Raw genomic sequence first — 17,795 nt, forward strand, 5'->3', positions numbered from 1 at the left:
TAGATTTTCTGGTTTGGCATATAGCTATTTGTAGTAATTCCTGATGATTCTTTATATTTTTGTGGTATCTGTTGTAACATTTCTTTGTTCATCTCTGATTTTATTAATTTGGGTCTTCTCCTTTTGATTAGTTGGCCTAACGGTGCATCAATTTGTTTATTTTTTCAAAAAATCAGCTATTCATTTCACTGATATTTTGTATCATTTTTTAAATTTTGCCTAGTTCATCTGTAATTTTTATTTCTTTCCTCCAACTAATGTTGTATTTTGTTCTTATTTTTCTAAGTCCTTGGGATACATTGTTATATTATTTGTTACCTTTCCAATTTCTTGATGTAGGCACTAATTGAAAAAAACTTCCCTTTTAACACTGCTTTTGATATATCCTATAACTTTGATGTGTTGTCATTTTCATTTGTTTCTAGGAATTTTATTTCTTTTTTGATTTCTTCTATGACCTATTCATTCAATAACATGTTATCTAGTTTCCATGTGTTCACATGTTTTCTAAAGTGTTTTAAGTTGTTAATTTCCAGCTTCATTCCATTGTGGTCTGAAAATACACATGATATGATTTCAATTTGTTGCAATTTGTGGAGATTTGCTTTATGGTCTAGCATATGGTCTATATTAGAGAAAGTCTCATGCACTGATTAAAATAATGTGTATTCTGCAGTTCCGGGATGAAATGTATAGATATCAATTAGGTTCATTTGGCCCAGAGTGTAGATGAGCTGTATTATTTCTTTGTTGATTTTTTTGTCTAGTTGATGTCTAGTTGATTTGTCCATCTGTTGAAAGTAGGGTGTTTCACGTGGGAGACCTGGAAGAAGCTCATGGCTTCAAATCAGCTCAGCTCTGGCCATTGTGGTTATTTAGGGAGTGAACCAGCGGAATGGAAGACCTCTCTCTCTCTCTCTCTCTGTAACTCCTCTGTCCCTCAAAATAAATAAAAATAATTCTTAAAAAAAAAAGCAAGTAGGGGCCCTGTTGTTATTACATTGGAGGCTATGCCCTCCTTTATATCCATTAACATTTGTTTTAAATAGCCAGGCACCCTAGCATTGAGTGCGTATACACTGCTGTTAAATTGATCCCTTAATTGTGGTGGAATGAGAAGGTAAGAAGGTCATGCCAAGATGGCCACTGATAAATGTGGTAGAATGAGAAGGTGAGAAGGTCATGCCAAGATGGCTGCTGACAACAGAAACTGCCTGGCAACAGGCCGTGATTGGATGGCTTCGGAAACCACATGACAACAGATCCTGACTGACAACAGGCCATGATTGGATGGTTTCAGAAACCACACAACAGAGCCTGACTGACAACAGGTCGTGATTGGATGGCTTCAGAAACTGCCTGGCAACAGAGCCTGACTGGCAACAGGCTGTGACTGGTTAGGGCATAGACCGTCCCTTGACCAGATTGGCTGCCTTGTTATATAAGCAGCTGTAGCAACTGAAATAAATAAGTCTGCAGGCTGCTTGCCTCAGGCCTGCTTTCACTTGTCTCCCGGGGTCTGTGTGGTGACTCCGTGCCTCTTGCCCCCACCACACTCTTCCTCTCAAGAACGAATCCACTGCAACATCTGGCACCCAATGTGGGGCTCGAACCCACGATCCTGGGATTAAGGGTCCCATGCTCTACCAACTGAGCTAGCCGGGTATTATTACATAATACCCTTCTTTGTCTCTTTTGACAGTTTTGGTATTAAAGTCTATTTTATCTGATATTAGGATGGCTACTCCTGGTCATTTTTGCTTTCCATTAGCATAGGATATATTCTCCCATTTCAGGCTGTGTCTATCTTTGTTGGTGAGGCCTATATTTTGTAGGCAGCAAATAGATGGTTTTGCTTGTTTTTTTTTTTTTTTTAATCCATTCAGCCAGCCACTATCTTTTAATTGTATAATTTAGGCTATTTACATTAAGGTTCTCTTGATGAGTAACTTTGTGATCTTGCCATTTTTCCATAAATATTCTTATTGTTTTGGATTTCCTTTGTATTTTTACTAAGAGATTTTATGCACTCACATTCTTTCATAATGATGACCTTCTCTGTTTTTTTGTGTACATCCTTAAGTATCATTTGTATGTCTAGATGAGTGGTGACGAATTCTTTGAATTCTGCTTGTTTTGGAAGGTCTTTATTTCACCTAATTTATAAATGAGAGCTTTAAATCTTATAAGAATGCTATGTATCTCTTCTTCCCAGGATAAAAGCTATCAATTTTGGTTACTTTGATTTTTTTGTTTAGTTTTAACCAATGACCTGCTTCATTCATTCACTAGGGGTAGAAAGAACAGTGGTTTGTTTGTAATGAGCAGTTCTAGGACCTATAATGAGCAAATTGTACTTATCAACTGGAAGTTCACGGAGAGAACATGATTGTGATACTTGAAAGGCAATCCATGGGCCAGCACCATTGGCATCAGCTGAGGGCTTGTTACAGCTGGGTCTCAGGCCACACACCAGATCCTCTGAATAATAATAAGCATCTTAAAGATTCTCCAATAAGTACATTAAACTTCAGAAAGCATTGGTCTGTTTCTGCTCCCTGATTTGGAATACTATACAGCAGGGGGAAAAAAGTGAAATCCTGTTGTTTGCAACAAAATGTATGAAACTGGAAAACATAATATTTAGTGAAATAAGCCAGTCTGAAAAGGACGATTATCATAGGTTCTCCCTGATCTGTGATAGCTAATAGAGCGCCTAAAAGATAATCTATATAAGTGAAATTGATACTTCGAGATGCAATGACTTTGAAAAGCCCTTGTCTCAACTCTTGAGGAACAGGTTTTTTATACTATTTCATGAACTCTTTACTTAGTACATACTAAATGGTATGTGTATAAAGTTAATTGAAAATAGTCTTAGTAAAATATAAGAATGGGGATAGGCCAGGGAGGAGGAAGAAGAGTGAGAGTGTGGGTATGTGGGAAGAATCACTATGTTCCTAAAGTTGTATTTAGGGAAAGTGTTGAGTTTGTATTCCTTTAAAAAAAAGGTTTCTGGGGGAAAAAAAACTCACAAAGGTAATTCTGCAAAATAATATAGCAATTAAACCAGGATGAAAACTTGGATCTTATAATTCCCAAACTGTGCTCTTTACATTCTGTTGTCTTTGTGGTTTATTATATCCACAAACTCAGCCCACATATCCAGGGCATAGTTTGTAATGGAGAAAGGAGGCTCACATCCACCTTGTACAGTGTAAACTCATTTTAAACATCTGTTGCACATTTAAATTTCTTCTCCCAGACAAGTTTAGTCATTTCATTTTTTTCTTTCTTACACATCAACTAAAGAGAAAATCACCTGTCAGACTGAAGATTGTAAAATCTGTCAAAATTGAATTTTTCTAGTTTAGTTAAGTATTACTCTACAGCTATTTTGCATACCTTTGTCTTATTATGATTTTGATGAATGGGAGAAAATAAGACTAGCATGTGTTTTCTGTATGAGGCATTACTTAAAGTGTTTTCCTTCCATCAGACATCTTCCTATGAATGTGTGGACCCTGGAGTTTGATGACGCATATGAAACACAAAATGTGGACCTGATTGTTTTTAGTGTGCACACAACCCTGGAACCAATGAAAAACTCCAAATTATGTCCAGCCCAAGCTGAAGTCACAGTGAAGCTGGACATTTTCACTGTGACAGAATATTTGGGGTATAATTAGAATCACCCCAAGACCATCTTGGGGAGAAATGCATTGTGATTAAATGTGGTTTATCAACCTTCCTACAACCGCCAAGTCTAATGGAACTGAGGCAAGAAATGCAAATCCTACTATGCTCACGATAGGGGGATTTGGAGGGCAGGAGAGATGGACCTTGAAAACAGGCACTGTGTTATAGTGAGCTGGAGCATGAGTTTCACTGAACAGTGTGTACCTAGCAAATAAACAAGTGCTTATTGAACAACCCCTGGATTCTGGAGATACACTGGTAAATAACACAGATGTGGAAGCTGCCTTCATAGAGAGTACAGTGTAATTAAGGAGACGGATATCAAATGGTGCCGTTATCAGATATTCAGTCACCATTGTTATAGTGACGTATGTCCAGGAAAATATAAAATTTATAAAAGTACTGTTGTTAGGATATAATATGACACCTCAGGTGGAGATGGAGGCAGATGGGGTTTCTTCCTTGATATCTTCATTCAGAAAACTAAGATAATTTTTAGTGAACACTTACCATCTAGATTCTACCACTAACAATTTGCTAGATTTAATTTATCCCTACCTTTTAATCTATGCACTCCTCAGTCCATCTGGATTTTTTTATATACCAGTAGAAATTTCGGGGGTCACTATACTTCTTTTCCCCCCAATACTGAACAGTGTATATCGTTGATGCTAGCTCAGTATTCTGCTTTGTTACTTTGAGATAAAACTTGCAAAGTAATACATACATTTTACATTTTGTTTTCCATGAGTTCAACAATTGCCTTTATTTGTGCAACCCAAACCTTAAAAATATACACAGACTCACCAGGAAGAACTCTTCATGCCCGTTCCCCACCGAGCCTCAGTCCCACTGTGTGATGGGTAATCATTGCTCTGTTTCTCCCTACTATAAATTGTTTCTTCAGCAAGAGGAAGTGGCTTTTTAGCTGAGTCTTGAAGGATGAAGGGGTGTCCACTTGGCCTTGGAAGACTGAGGGAAGCTTACCATTCCAGGAGAATAAATAGCACATTATGTACTTTCTTGGGTTGCAAGCACTAGGGAAGGAGGACTGTGTGGTTGTAGCCTAGTGAGCTAGACACAAGTTGCAGCCATTGAGAGAGGTGAACGCTAGACCAGTCAAAGCCTTGAAGTCACTTCACATATTCAAAATCTGAACGTAGCCAAAGGTCAGTGGGCAGCCAATAAGTGGTTTTAGCAGGGAGATAACATGCTCAGTTTTGTTAATTAAAAAAAAAAAAAGCCTCATGGTGAGAACAGGACATGGAAAAGCAGAGAGTTTTGGGGATGCTATTTCAGCCATCATGAAGGAAGAGATGATTAGCAGAGATGAGGATCCGGGCCATGGAGAAAAGGGGGCATCTGTTTAGAGAAGTTGAATGACTTGCCCAAAGTCCCACAGCCAGTATTGGTGGTGTCAGGATTCTCACTCAGGTCTGCTCATGCCCAGAGTCTACACATGTTGGCCTTTCCCCGTCCCCAAAGAGTATGATCTGAATCTCTCAGTCTTTCTAATTGCCGTCACTGATTTCGTCTTCATATCAGCTCTTCGGCCACTTCAGAATTTTCAAGGCAAAATATTGCTTGAGTTGCTAGCAGTCTTAGCCAACTCAGGGGTCCCATTCTGAGGATAAGGTCACTATCTGCAGCCTAGACTTTCCTTGAAACAATAGTTTGGAGATGGAGCAGGTGATTCAATATGGATCTACCAGTACCTGGATTTATTATGCCACTCGTGGTTCTGTCAAAGACAGTAGTGACACCCAGAGGTTACCTGAGGTTCCATGGACTTGGAGCTTCAGGCATTTATCCACAAGTCAGTCCCCTCCTTGTGTAATCTCATTCCTCCCTTTGACAAAACTCTTCTCAAATGCCACCCACATATCATTACTCCATGCTTGCAAGAATATTAATACTGAACAATTCATTTTTCTTTATTATTTCTGTTTGGAGTTAACTACATTCTTCTGAGTTCTTCTGCATATTCTGCTTAGAGTGACACATCACAGCCATATATAGAAGCTCTCATTGATTAAATGAGAAGGCTTAAAAAATCATGGAAATAGAATTTTAAAATAACTTTATTTTTTTCAAAGAAATTCTTACAAGCCATATATACAGTTTTCAGAATACGCATGTTGACAAACTTTTTGAAAGACTCCTCATGTTAAGTACCTTCACATTAATACCCACATTTCCAACATTAAGTAACCTCACAGTTTCTCCTTCCTTTAATAAATTTCATTCCCTTCTGATATGTAATATGCTCCCCAGAAATCTACTGTTTGGCAGCAAGTATTTGAACTACTTGGTATTATCAGTTTTAGAATTCTTTACACACCATTTCATTGTCTGTTTATGGAGGTTTTTCTGTTAGTCAAAGTTTAGTATTTTCTAAGTCCATTTTAAAAAATGAATGTCTCTGAAAATACAGTTATGAATATGAAATAATTAAACAACTAGACATGCAAAACATGGCTTCTCTTTGCAGTGAACTAAGACATTGTAAAAATCCAGAATTACATTCCTACCTTTTAGGGTTCAGTAATTGCTTTCCGGAACCCATACGTTCCCTCCATTTTACTTCCTTACCCCTAGTCGGGTCACTAAGTGGTCAAGAGCGAGAGCCTCCCTGGTGTGGGTGAAAGTGTGTTGTTTGGATATGCTCAAGGACGCTCATTTTTGTTTCAACTGCATTAAGCTGATAAAACATGTGCTGTGGAACACTGGTATCATTTTTATTGCCTGTTTTCTCACTGATTACCAGAAATTGTGACAAACTGAAAAATGTTTTCAAAGTTTTTTGTAAATAGTGAAACACTTTGTTCAAACAAAAGCATACCTGCGCATCTATTTTCTAAAACAGATAAATCATGTAGATGGAGCCCATCACTACCACCACCACCACCACCCACCCACCCCTGACCCATAGAAGATATTTCTTTCCTATTTTCTACACCTCTGAGAGCACCAAGTCAATGGTCTAATACTTTGCTTATTCCTTCCCCTCTTCACCTAATGGTTAAAACTTTCCACTTGCTGATTTACTCAAGATGAAAATAACAGCTGAACCACAGGTCACTTGAACAAGTCCAGACTGATGACTTCTAGCTAAATCACAGAACTCTCACAAGCAGGGCCATCATGTGATTGACAGCCTCTGAAGTTGAGCAGTACACAGCATGAATAGCCAGCTGCACATGTTGGCTCTGTAGATTCCTGGATTGGAGAAGCATCAGGACAGGTGCTGGCCCAGACTGCGGGTCCTGGCAGAGATTGGCATTTCACTGAGAGCCCCTTCCTGGACCAGTGACCAGCCTTCAGTACAGTCACAAGAAAGAGACGCCAAGGCTAGTTTTCTGTTGCATGTGGGATCCTTGTGATGGAACTATTTTTAAGTCTTGACTATGATGGCAGTCATAGATATCTATAAGTATAAAATTATGTAAAACTAAACATACACAGAAGTGCATATAAAATTAGTGAAATCTGAGTAAGGTCAGTGGACTATAGGAGGAGTCTTCAAAGAGTTTATGGAAATGCATATTGTAAAACTGTGTGTGGGAATCAAACTTTAAATATATTTATCTTCTGATTTCATCTTTTCATGAACTGTATCAATGTCAATTTCCTAATTATAATGTTATACTATAATTATACAAATGTTATCATTGAGGAAAACTAGGAGAGAATATATAAGAACCCTCTATTTCCTTCAACTGCATCTGAATCTAAAACTATCTTATACATCTTTTAATTTTTTTTAAGTTATGCAAGTTTCATATACTTCATTTATACAGACTTAGGAGCATAGTGATACTTACCACCCTACACTCCCTTCTGCCCATACTCTAATTGTTCTTCCTCCTCCTCCCATTCCCATTCTTGATTTTTACAAAGACCTACTTTCAGTTTACTTAATTATTATAAGATTAACCCTACACTAAGTAAGAGAGTTCAACAAAGAGTATGAAGGAAAAAAAAATACCATTCCTCAACAGAAGAGATATGGGCTGTAAACAATCATGGAATCAACTAACAACAGATGCTGGCGAGACTGTCGGGGTGGCGGGGTGGGGGGGACACTAATCCACTGTTGGTGGGAATGCAAACTGGGAAAGCCACCATGGAGGACTGTTTAGAGATATCTCAGAAATCTGAATATAGCCCTACCATACGACCCAGCCATCTACTCCTTGGAATTAACCCAAGGGAAATTAAATTGGCAAATAAAAGAGCTATCTGCACCTCAATGTTTATTGCAGATCAATTCACAGTGGCTAAGACATGGAATCAACCTAAATGCCCATCAACAGAAGACTGGATAAAGAAATTGTGGGATATGTACTCTATAGAATACTATGCAGCAGTAAAAAAAAAAATGAAATCCAGTCATTTGCAACAAAATGGAGGAATCTAGAAAACATCATGCTGAGTGAGATAAGCCAGTCCCAAAGGGACAAATATCATATGTCATGTTCTCCCTGATCTATGACAACTAACTGAGGACCTAAAAGAAAACCTGTGGAAGTGAAACTGACACTATGAGAAGCAATGACTTGATCAGCCCTTGTCGTGACTGTCGAGGAACAGCTTACTATTTTATTTTTTCTAGTATTTTCTTTTTCTACTTAATACCATTGGTTGGACTCTTTAACATAGAATTATTGTTAGGTGTTTAAATTTTACTGAAAATTGATCCCTGTTAAAAATAATAGTGGGAAAGCCAGCGCCGCGGCTCACTAGGCTAATCCTCCGCCTTGCAGCGCCGGCACACCAGGTTCTAGTCCCGGTTGGGGCGCCGGATTCTGTCCTGGTTGCCCCTCTTCCAGGCCAGCTCTCTGCTATGGCCCGGGAGTGCAGTGGAGGATGGCCCAAGTACTTGGGCCCTGCACCCCATGGGAGACCAGGAGAAGCACCTGGCTCCTGCTTTCGGATCAGTGCGGTACGCCAGCCACAGCGCTCCAGCCGCGGCGGCCACTGGAGGGTGAATCAACGGCAAAGGAAGGCCTTTCCCTCTGTCTGTCTCTCACTCTCTGCTCTGCCTGTTAAAAAAAAAAAAAATGGGAATAAGAGAGGGAGGATATCTACAGTCCAGCATGCTCCCTCGGACTTACCTCTAATGGTAGAGCTAGCAATGTGCCATGGGACTCCAAATCCCATTAAGTTGGCAGGTACTTATGCCGTCTTACTAGTTAAAGTGATCAGTTAAGTTCATAACTGATCATAAAGATAGGATTAAGTGTCAAAGGGATCATATAAATAAGACCAGTCTCTGCTAATAATAATTGATAGAATTAAAAAGAAGAGAATGGTCCAACATAGGAAACGGGATACATAGCAGAGTCATAGAATGACAAATGCCCTAAACAGCACTCTGGCCTCAAAATCAGCATAAGGCATTTGGATCTGGCTAAAAAGCCCATGAGAGTATTTCAGGCATGGAAAGCCCAAGACACTGTAGCAAAAAATGAACTAAATGAAAGATCTCTGTGAGACCCCAGTGGAAAGAAGAGGCCACCAAACAAGGAGGTACCTTTCTCTGAAGGGAGGAAAGAACTTCCACTTTGATTGTCTAAACAAGGTCAGATTTTGTGAACTCAAGAGGCTTCCATAGCCTTGGCAGCTCATGACAAGAGCCTCGGGTGATTACTGACATCATAAATAAGAGTGTCAACTGTTAAATCAACAACAGGAATCACTGTGCACTTGCTCCCCTTGTAGGACCTCTGTCCTTAATGTGTTGTACTATGCGAATTAACAGTAAAATTAGTCTCCAAGTAGTACTTTATACTTTGTGTGTCTGTGTGGGTGCAAACTGTTGAAATCTTCACTTAGTGTGGAGTTGATCTTCTGTATATAAAGATAATTAAAAATGAATCTTAATGAATAGTGGGATGAGAGAGGGAGTAGGAGATGGGATGGTTTGTAGGTGGGAGAGTGGTTATGGGGGAAGAACTGCTGTAATCCAAAAGTTGTACTTTCAAAATTTATATATCTATTAAATAAAAGTTTTCTATTAAAAAAAGAATCCCTGGAGCCCTGGTGATGGGCTGGTATGTACCATCTTCCCCAGTCACATCCATCAGGCCCTTGAAATGTGTCTCATAACTTCCCAGGTCATTGATCACTCCCTAGTCCAATCATTTGCTAAAAGTGTTCTGCTTATCTCTAGCAATCATGAATTAGGTTATTTATGTCTTTTTTCTTTAATCATTTTTTTTGCCAGAGATTTGTCCTAACTTATTGGTGTTTTCCAAGAAAGCAGTCAGCTTCTCATTTTCTTCAGTTTCTCCATTCTGTCTTTAACTTCTATTATGTTGTGTTAGCTTCCGTTCTTATATTTTTATTTGCTTTCCTCTTACTTTCCAGAACTGTTTTCTGACCCACCTATCCTTTCTCCGTAATGTGTTGCATCATTGCTGTGGTTCATGTTCTTTCCTATTTCTCTTTAATCAATCCAAGTATATTTATAGTCTCTTTGATGGTTTTTTATTTTCAATTCTTTGTAGTCATATTTCTCTGTTTATCATGTCTGCTGACTTTTCCTCATGGGAATAAGCTTTCTCATGTGGCTTGTCACTCTTTCTGTTTTATTTTTCCACTGAGAGTTCATCATTGGTGGAGGCAGATTTGTTCTGTGGGAATTAATGTCTTGTAGGAAAATACCTCTGTGAGGTGGTTTCTCATTTGCTTGTCAGTACCATGGGATTCTCTCTAGTATGAGGTTTTATATATTGATTTCTAGGTTACAGTTGTTCAATGTGAACATAAATACGGGCCACAGGTTGGTATGTGATTGCGGTCAGGGTTCTCTCGAAATCTATATACCCTTTTATAATATTTATTGATACATTTAATTTACACACACAGTATACTCATACTCAATGGCCATTAGATTCTTTATTAAATAATTAATTAGATTCTAATTTCAAATTAAAATAGTACATATTTACTGTTGTCCATCTTGAAATGTGAAGAAATTGATATACTTTTGGTTTGGTGGTACATAAAAACTCACATTTTGTGAGTTTTTGTTGCAAATATTTGAAATTTTGCCAAAATTTTATAAATTCTTTTTCTTACATGATTTCTCTTTAAGAATTCTTTTTTGTACTTCACTCAATTTTAATCATATTTATTGTGACTTTTATACTCAGGTATATGTTTAAGAATTTTTTATCATTACCAAGTCAGTTCTTTTCCAGAAAGACTTCCACTATTCCTGTGTGGTTTTTTCCCCCTTATTTCTGAAATTACATTTTTGGTTTCCTCACCCACACAACCCTCTGGAAAGAACCAAAACCAGCATAATGTCTGAATCAATGAATATATCAATGAATATCTTTCTGTAGCCTCAATTAAAACACCTTATCTCAAGGTCTCATTTGGTGGTCACACATCAATAATATTGAACCAATTGCATTGGAATATAGATTATATTTTTAGGTCATTCTAGAGAACCCTCTACATTTGAAGGGTTAGTGTTTATTTTGTCAAGAAGCTGCTTCTCCGTTGTATCTTTCATTTTTGCTCTTGTTCGTTTATTTGATTCTCTTCCCTAGTAACACCAATTGTCTCTCTCTTAAATGTCTGCTTTCTGTTCTCTGAAAATGCCTTTCTGTTACCATCACACATGAGCACACATGAGCACAAACATGAACACACATGAGCAGATGATACCTACAAAGAAAATAAAATCTCATTGTTTCATTCCCTTTCCTTTTCCTCTGTAGGTTTCCCAAATGAATTCTCCAAAGTTCCTACTAGTTGCTTATTTTCATGAAAGATTCCAGTGTCCTGTACAATTCTTCTATTATATTTTGGTTTCCTTAGGGTCAATTTTTTCTTCCCTCACTCAGTGAAATTTTTTCAAAGAGCTTCCTAACTTGATTCATTTTCTGAAAACTTTATGTTGTTATTTAATTTTTCACTTCCTTTTTTCGCCCGTTTTTTTGAGTTTTGTTTTCAACAAAATTCATGTGATGTAAAATGTATTTCTGCTTCTACTGTGTAGATTAAGATACCAGTAATATAAAGACACAAATCAAATTTAATTTTAAGTGGTGGTTGAGGGGCAGGCATTGTGGCACTGCAGGTTAACTTGTGCTTTCCATGCCTGCATCTCATACCTGAGTGCTGGCTCATGTCTTGGCTGCTCCACTTCCAATCCAGCTTCCTACTAATGCACCATGAGAGACAACATATAATGTCCCAAATGCTTGGATTCCTGCTGCCCTTATGGAAGATCCACATGGAGTTTTGGGTTCCTAGCTTCAGCTTGCCCAGCCTTGGCTATTTGGGGAATGAGCCAGTAGATGGAAGATAGCATGCTCTCTCACTCTCACTGTTTCTGTGCCCTTCAAGTAAATGAAAAAAATAAATGTTCTTTGAAAATGGTGTTAATGGACTGTCTCCTGGAATAGGAAGGTTAAAAGAACAGGCTTCAGAGTTGGTTGAATGAGATGCCCATCAATGTCTTCAAAGCCCTAAGCACTTGGAAACCCTCCACCTTGCCATCTTGAGATGGTACTGCCCATAGCCTGACTCCCCTCATGGATGCAGGATTGTATTAACTGTCTTAAATGATATTCCCCAACACGGTAATGTCCAGCGGCAGAGAGGGATCACGGATTATTCTTCTTAGAGGCAAAAAATTAAAAAACTTAAAAATTTCCCAGAGTCTCATAATGGAACTTCCCAGCCGTCTCACTGAAATTTTGGGGCCAACCTGACAGAGGGAATAGGAACAATCTGCTTGGTTTAAGGAAATCAAGATCTGCTGCCAAATCTAGGAATTTCTGGTCACATTGGGAGTATGGGGACACCCAAACTAATTTGTCAGTATCTTCCAGAGAGGAAGAAGGTGAAGAATGGGTTTTGGGTAAACAGTCAACACTAACTTTTCTTTTGAAAATAGTATCTTTTCTTGGCATCTAGAGTGTTATTTTTCTCATTGTTAACATGGTGTGTTTTTCTCAGACCCCATGTCGACTTGTTTCTGTTTATTTAACCTTAAAGAAATAGAGGTCTCTCTAAACCTGGCGTTTGCCAACAAACAGTAGGTGGGTTCTCACTGTATTATTCGTGTCTAACTGGTTATTACCATTGGGACCCTTCTCTTGTAGCTTAAGCAGGAGCAGTAGTGGTCACTAACATACCCTATTCCTAACTACAGCGGCAAACACTATCCGTCCAGTGTGAGTGCTGTTGGAGAAGAAAGTAATGCGGCCTCCACAAAGGCAAGGATCAGTTTCTTGATCAGAAAGAGTAATGAATAGAGAAGGCCTTCCTCATAACTGTTCCTATAGCATTGTTTCCTAATATGGAATCTGCACAAAGGTACTTTATTTTGTCTTGGCCATGTCAGAGACTCCAGTGAAGGAAACTGAGGAGGAGAAAGGGTTTAGAGATGCCCTGTTGAGTTGCTCTTTGATCCTTTGAGCCTAGGAAAGAAAATGGGGAAAATACAAGCATTTCAATTCCATCTTTCAGGCCAGTGGGTTTACTTTATGTTGATTAACAAAGTCCATCCATGTCAGTTGCCAATTGGGTAATATGCATTTCAGCTCCCTAGAGCGTGACAGTGGGTGGAATTCTACTTAGTATTAGTTTTAAAATTTCAGCCCCATGCATTTTTTCATAAGAATGAAAGAGATGTAAGAAAGATCAAGAAGGTAATTCTAAATGCTGTTATATTGAGCATGTCCCTTAGTGCATAAGTGAATATGCAGTTCCTCAGGGATCTCAAATCTCAAATCCTTACCCTGGGGTGAGTCTAGAATTCTGAAATATATAAAATATTTTTCTTATAACACAACTCTTAAATACAAGCCAACTGCTTCATCTATGCTTCACCAAAGAAATTTTAATAACTTCTAACTCTGAAGGGAAAACTGCCTGTGTCAAATCAGTTAAAAGAGGATTTTTGTATAGTTTTCAGTGATTTTTAAGAAATTCTGAAAAAAAATCAAGTCTTTATGCACATGTTAAGTGCGATACTGCTATAATTAACAGTTATTCCTTCCAAAATCTAGCACTAGGTTAGTTGACGGACTTATATTTTCCTGCTATTATGAGTTTGTTATCTTGAGGGTTTGTTGGTATTTGGTGGGGGAGGAAGGATGAAGGATGGACTGCTAACCAGACTGGAGACCCCGTTTAACCCTTGCAACAAGTTTCTCAGAGGATGATGATGACGATGGCAATCAATCATGCTCATCACCAATGACAAGTAAAGGTCTTAGAGTAACTTATTTGGGATCCCATAGAAAGTTGTCAAGGTCAAATCTGAATCCAACTGTCATCCTCAGATGCAGTGTTTTGACTGTTCCACCTGCAGAGCCAAAGCCCCCACAGTGTGTTCTCATCACAACTCTCCTCTCAGCAGGTGACCCAGTTACTGACCACTTCAAACCTCACCTCTCTCAGACTCTCCTTCTGAGTCCACAGTCTCTAAACACCCTTCCCTTCTTCCAGCTCTCCTGCCACATGGATTTGGGGAGAATTTTGATAGATGAAATAAGAGATTAACACTGAAATCAAAACTACAGAAATCTGGTTGATTATTTGAGAAACTTTGTCTTGACTTTTGCTAAAAGCGGAGTAAAGAGTGTCATGAAAGCACAAAGAGTCATTAGGAAACTAGTGGAGTAGTTCTGCCTTGTAGACTCGAACTAGAGCAGCAGCTGTGGGAATGGAATAAAATAGATGACTTTGGGGTGTGTCATGAAGGAAAACAGGAGAAGAGAGAAGCCCTCAATCTCTCTGGTTTGTGAACTCTGAGTGTTCAGTAGAACATCATGTACATCATCGGAACGGCTAGCATTATCCTCACTGCTTTCCAGGCACTGTATTGAGCACTTCGCATGCACTGTCTTGTTGGATCTGCACAGTACTTATTTTCTTCATGTTACAGATGAAAAAACAGAGGCTTGGGAAGGTTTGTCACTTGGCCAAGGTCACGGAACACATATTGGTTTATTAATGATAACAATTCCCATGCTTTCTGGTCCTCAGACCCAGACTCAGGGTTTCTCAGGGTGCAGATTTGTGTCCCTCTCATGGGACATGGACAGGTCATTTCTGAAACAGCCCTATGAATATTTTAGTGAGCATTAAAATAAAATTAGTATATCACATCCGTAATTTTATGTTTTACTATCATTCATAATAAGGCAAAGAGAAAATTATTACATGTTACTTTAAAAAAAGTATACTTGTATAGATCTCCACTGTTCAATTCAGTTAGTTACTGGTCACCTGTGGCTATTTAAATAGAAATTAAAGTAAAAATTGATTTTCTCAGACACACTAGCCACATTTCAAGTGGTCAGAAACCATAGATGGCTAGTAGCTACCATGTTAAAAAGTGCTGATACAACACACTTCTGTCATCATATGCGGTTCCATTGTTGGATAGTTCTGGGTTACAGCTGTCTGGTAGATCCGTGTCTTTTTATTTAGAGTTCACTGAAGCTCTAAATTAGCTCTCTTTAGAACGTTATCTGGCTCTGGTTAAATCTATGTGCACCTGTGCTGTCCAATAAAATAGCCACTACTCACTAGTGTCTGGAGCACCCTGGACATTTGGCTAGTCTGAATGGAAATTTTCTGTAAGCATCAAAGGCACATCAGATTTTTAAGCCTTTGTATCAATAAAGTAAATATAGCATTAAAAATCTCTGAACTGATTTTATGTTGAAATAGAATTTTGGATGAATTGGGCTGAAGAAAAGGTATTACTGGAATTAAATCCCATGTTCTTTTTTACCATATTTAATATTGCTTCAAGGTCATCATTCTAAATTGCACGCATGGCTTGCATTGCATTTCCCCGGATGGTGCTGCTCTTGACCTCTTTGCCCCACTGTGTGACTCTGGAGCGCTCTCCCTTTTTTGTCTCTTTTTTTCTCTAGATCTGCACAGCCCACTGCTGTAGCCATAAACACATATGAGTAGTTCAATTTAAATCAATGGAAATTAAATTTAAAATTTAGTTCCTCTTCCACATCAGCCACATTTCAGATGCTCAGTAGCAACATGTGGCTACCAGCTGCCCTATTGCAGAGCCCAGAAGTAGAGCATTTCCACTGTTGCAGAAAGATCTGCTGGGCAGTGTAGATATAGATTGCACATAGCTATGACAAGAGCCCCATAGGTAGCTTGTGAATGCCTAGAACCTGGGGTACCCATGTTGCCCAACTCTGGGACACCTCGTCCTCCCATCTTCTGGGTGCCTGTCCCTGCCTACCTCTGTTGGATCTGTTCATGCACACCTTACCTTTCTTCTGTCCTCCCTCAAGGGCTGGGTATCCTCTCTCCATGAGCACACCTCCCTCCCTGCTCCTGGATGTCAGTGGTATTTAACATGGTGCTTTGTACAACACAGGCACTCAGTAAATATCCGTTAACCAGCTGAAGTAGCAGTTCCTAGGAGGTGACTGGGAAAATGTTGCTGAAACTAGAAGATCTGCTTGACAACATGAGGCCAAAGCAGGTTCCCTGCCAGCAAGGAAGAGAAGTTGGTAAAGAAGCAGAAAGGAGGAAATCGGAGGGGCAGTGGTGACATAAAACCTCACACATGTCACCAAGAAACCTTCGCCCACCCGTTAAGCCCCTCATAGGCAGTGACAAGAGTTACTGCAGGGAATTCTCAGGCTTAGGCAACAGCTATATAAAAAGTGCGAAAGAAATCCAAAATATTATTATGTGATAAATAAACATGCCAGACCCGTAAATGAGAAGTTGAAATGGCATGAAAATTAAGGGTCTGGTGAGGAGAAAAAAAGAAAAATGTTCTCTCCCTGGGCCAGCTGGTTTGAGTTACATTTTATGAGCGGCATGTGAATTCCGGAGCCCTTGTTGAATTAGCAGCAGAATCGCACATTAGTTTTAAGGCTCCCACTCGAATAGGAACATCATAACGTTTTTTAATTGGGGCTGATAAAAACGTAGCATTACTTGTAGGTTCCTGAGAGAAGTGAGTTGTGAAATTGGGTTTTCATTAAACCTAATGATGGAAAATTAAGTATAGTGCGTCTGGTGAAATGGGGTGTGATAAAAGGCATCACTTCTGCATTATCAGAGGTTAATAAGGGAATAGGTGAGGTAAGATACATTGGAAAAAGGAGTCCAACTAGTTGAATTAATAAACCTTGAAAATCCCTTGATTCCAAGTCTTCATAGCATCATTAGCACTAGCTTTGACATTATTACAAATGTTACAGCAATGCAAGTTGTTAAATTTCAAACACATTTATTTTCTATTCCAGTGTTGGTTTTGCTGACACCAAGTTTACAGTCTGTCTAGCAACGTGTTTAGGGAAATATCCATCTTGGTAGCTACTCGGTTTTGGAAACATTTGGCATCTCACAGAAATTTCCAGGTGCCCATTTGTAGGAAGCCTATCTTTGCCAGGCAGCTGGTCTACCATGCAGCCCGTGTCCCTGGGTCCTTTGCGCAATGTTGGGTGTCCGTATGTGATAGTGGGTTAGGTGGGAAACGCAGGGCTCTGGGCACCATTTCAAGCTCTCCTGGGAATCATCTAGCCCCTCACTCAAGTGCTTCTTCCTTCTCCATTCCCAGTCCTAGCACAGAATCCCGGGAGTGACAGTCACTGGAAAGATACCTCCTAGCCATGGCAGCCAGGACTGCTGCAAGGAAGAGTGAGAGTCAGTAAAGAAAGGGGTGCTTCCTAAACCTCTCAGCAGCTTCACACGGCTTCCAGAGTCTCCACGCACTCACGTGCTTTCTGGATCTGCCCCAGGACCTCGCTCTCCACAGCACCACATCGGACTCTTCCCTCTTCACCTAGGTGCACCTCCACCTTGCAGGCTGTTTTGCTGTGCCTCAGCTGGTTCTTGATGGCTTTACTTCCTAGGCCAGCGAGCCTTGAGGGCAGAGTCTGTGTTTCTCTCTCCCATGCCACTTGCCTCCCAGAGTCCTCAATAAATCCGACTCATGATTCCTGGGGTGTGATGGAGAAGGGAGGCAGCCCCCACATTTGCCCAGGGCTACAGTTGAGTAATGCCAGGGAGGAAGCATCTGTCTATGCCCCAAATCACCAAAGGGTAAGCAGGGTTTTCCTGTTGTG

At 39.5% G+C, this 17,795-nt stretch overlaps 1 protein-coding gene and 1 non-coding gene across 13 annotated transcripts in view; one reads left to right on the forward strand and one right to left on the reverse strand.

Annotated features, from left to right (window-relative positions):
* PTPRT (protein tyrosine phosphatase receptor type T) overlaps window positions 1-17,795 on the forward strand; it is a 1,128,555-nt gene that overhangs the window by 1,025,579 nt on the left and 85,181 nt on the right. The gene's annotated exons all lie outside the window — the stretch shown is intronic.
* TRNAK-CUU (transfer RNA lysine (anticodon CUU)) lies at window positions 1,593-1,665 on the reverse strand. Its single transcript has one exon. It is a non-coding gene; the product is annotated as a tRNA-Lys (tRNA).

The sequence above is a fragment of the Oryctolagus cuniculus genome, chromosome 11 (genome assembly GCF_964237555.1).
Source record: "Oryctolagus cuniculus chromosome 11, mOryCun1.1, whole genome shotgun sequence".
Lineage (NCBI taxonomy): Eukaryota > Metazoa > Chordata > Mammalia > Lagomorpha > Leporidae > Oryctolagus > Oryctolagus cuniculus.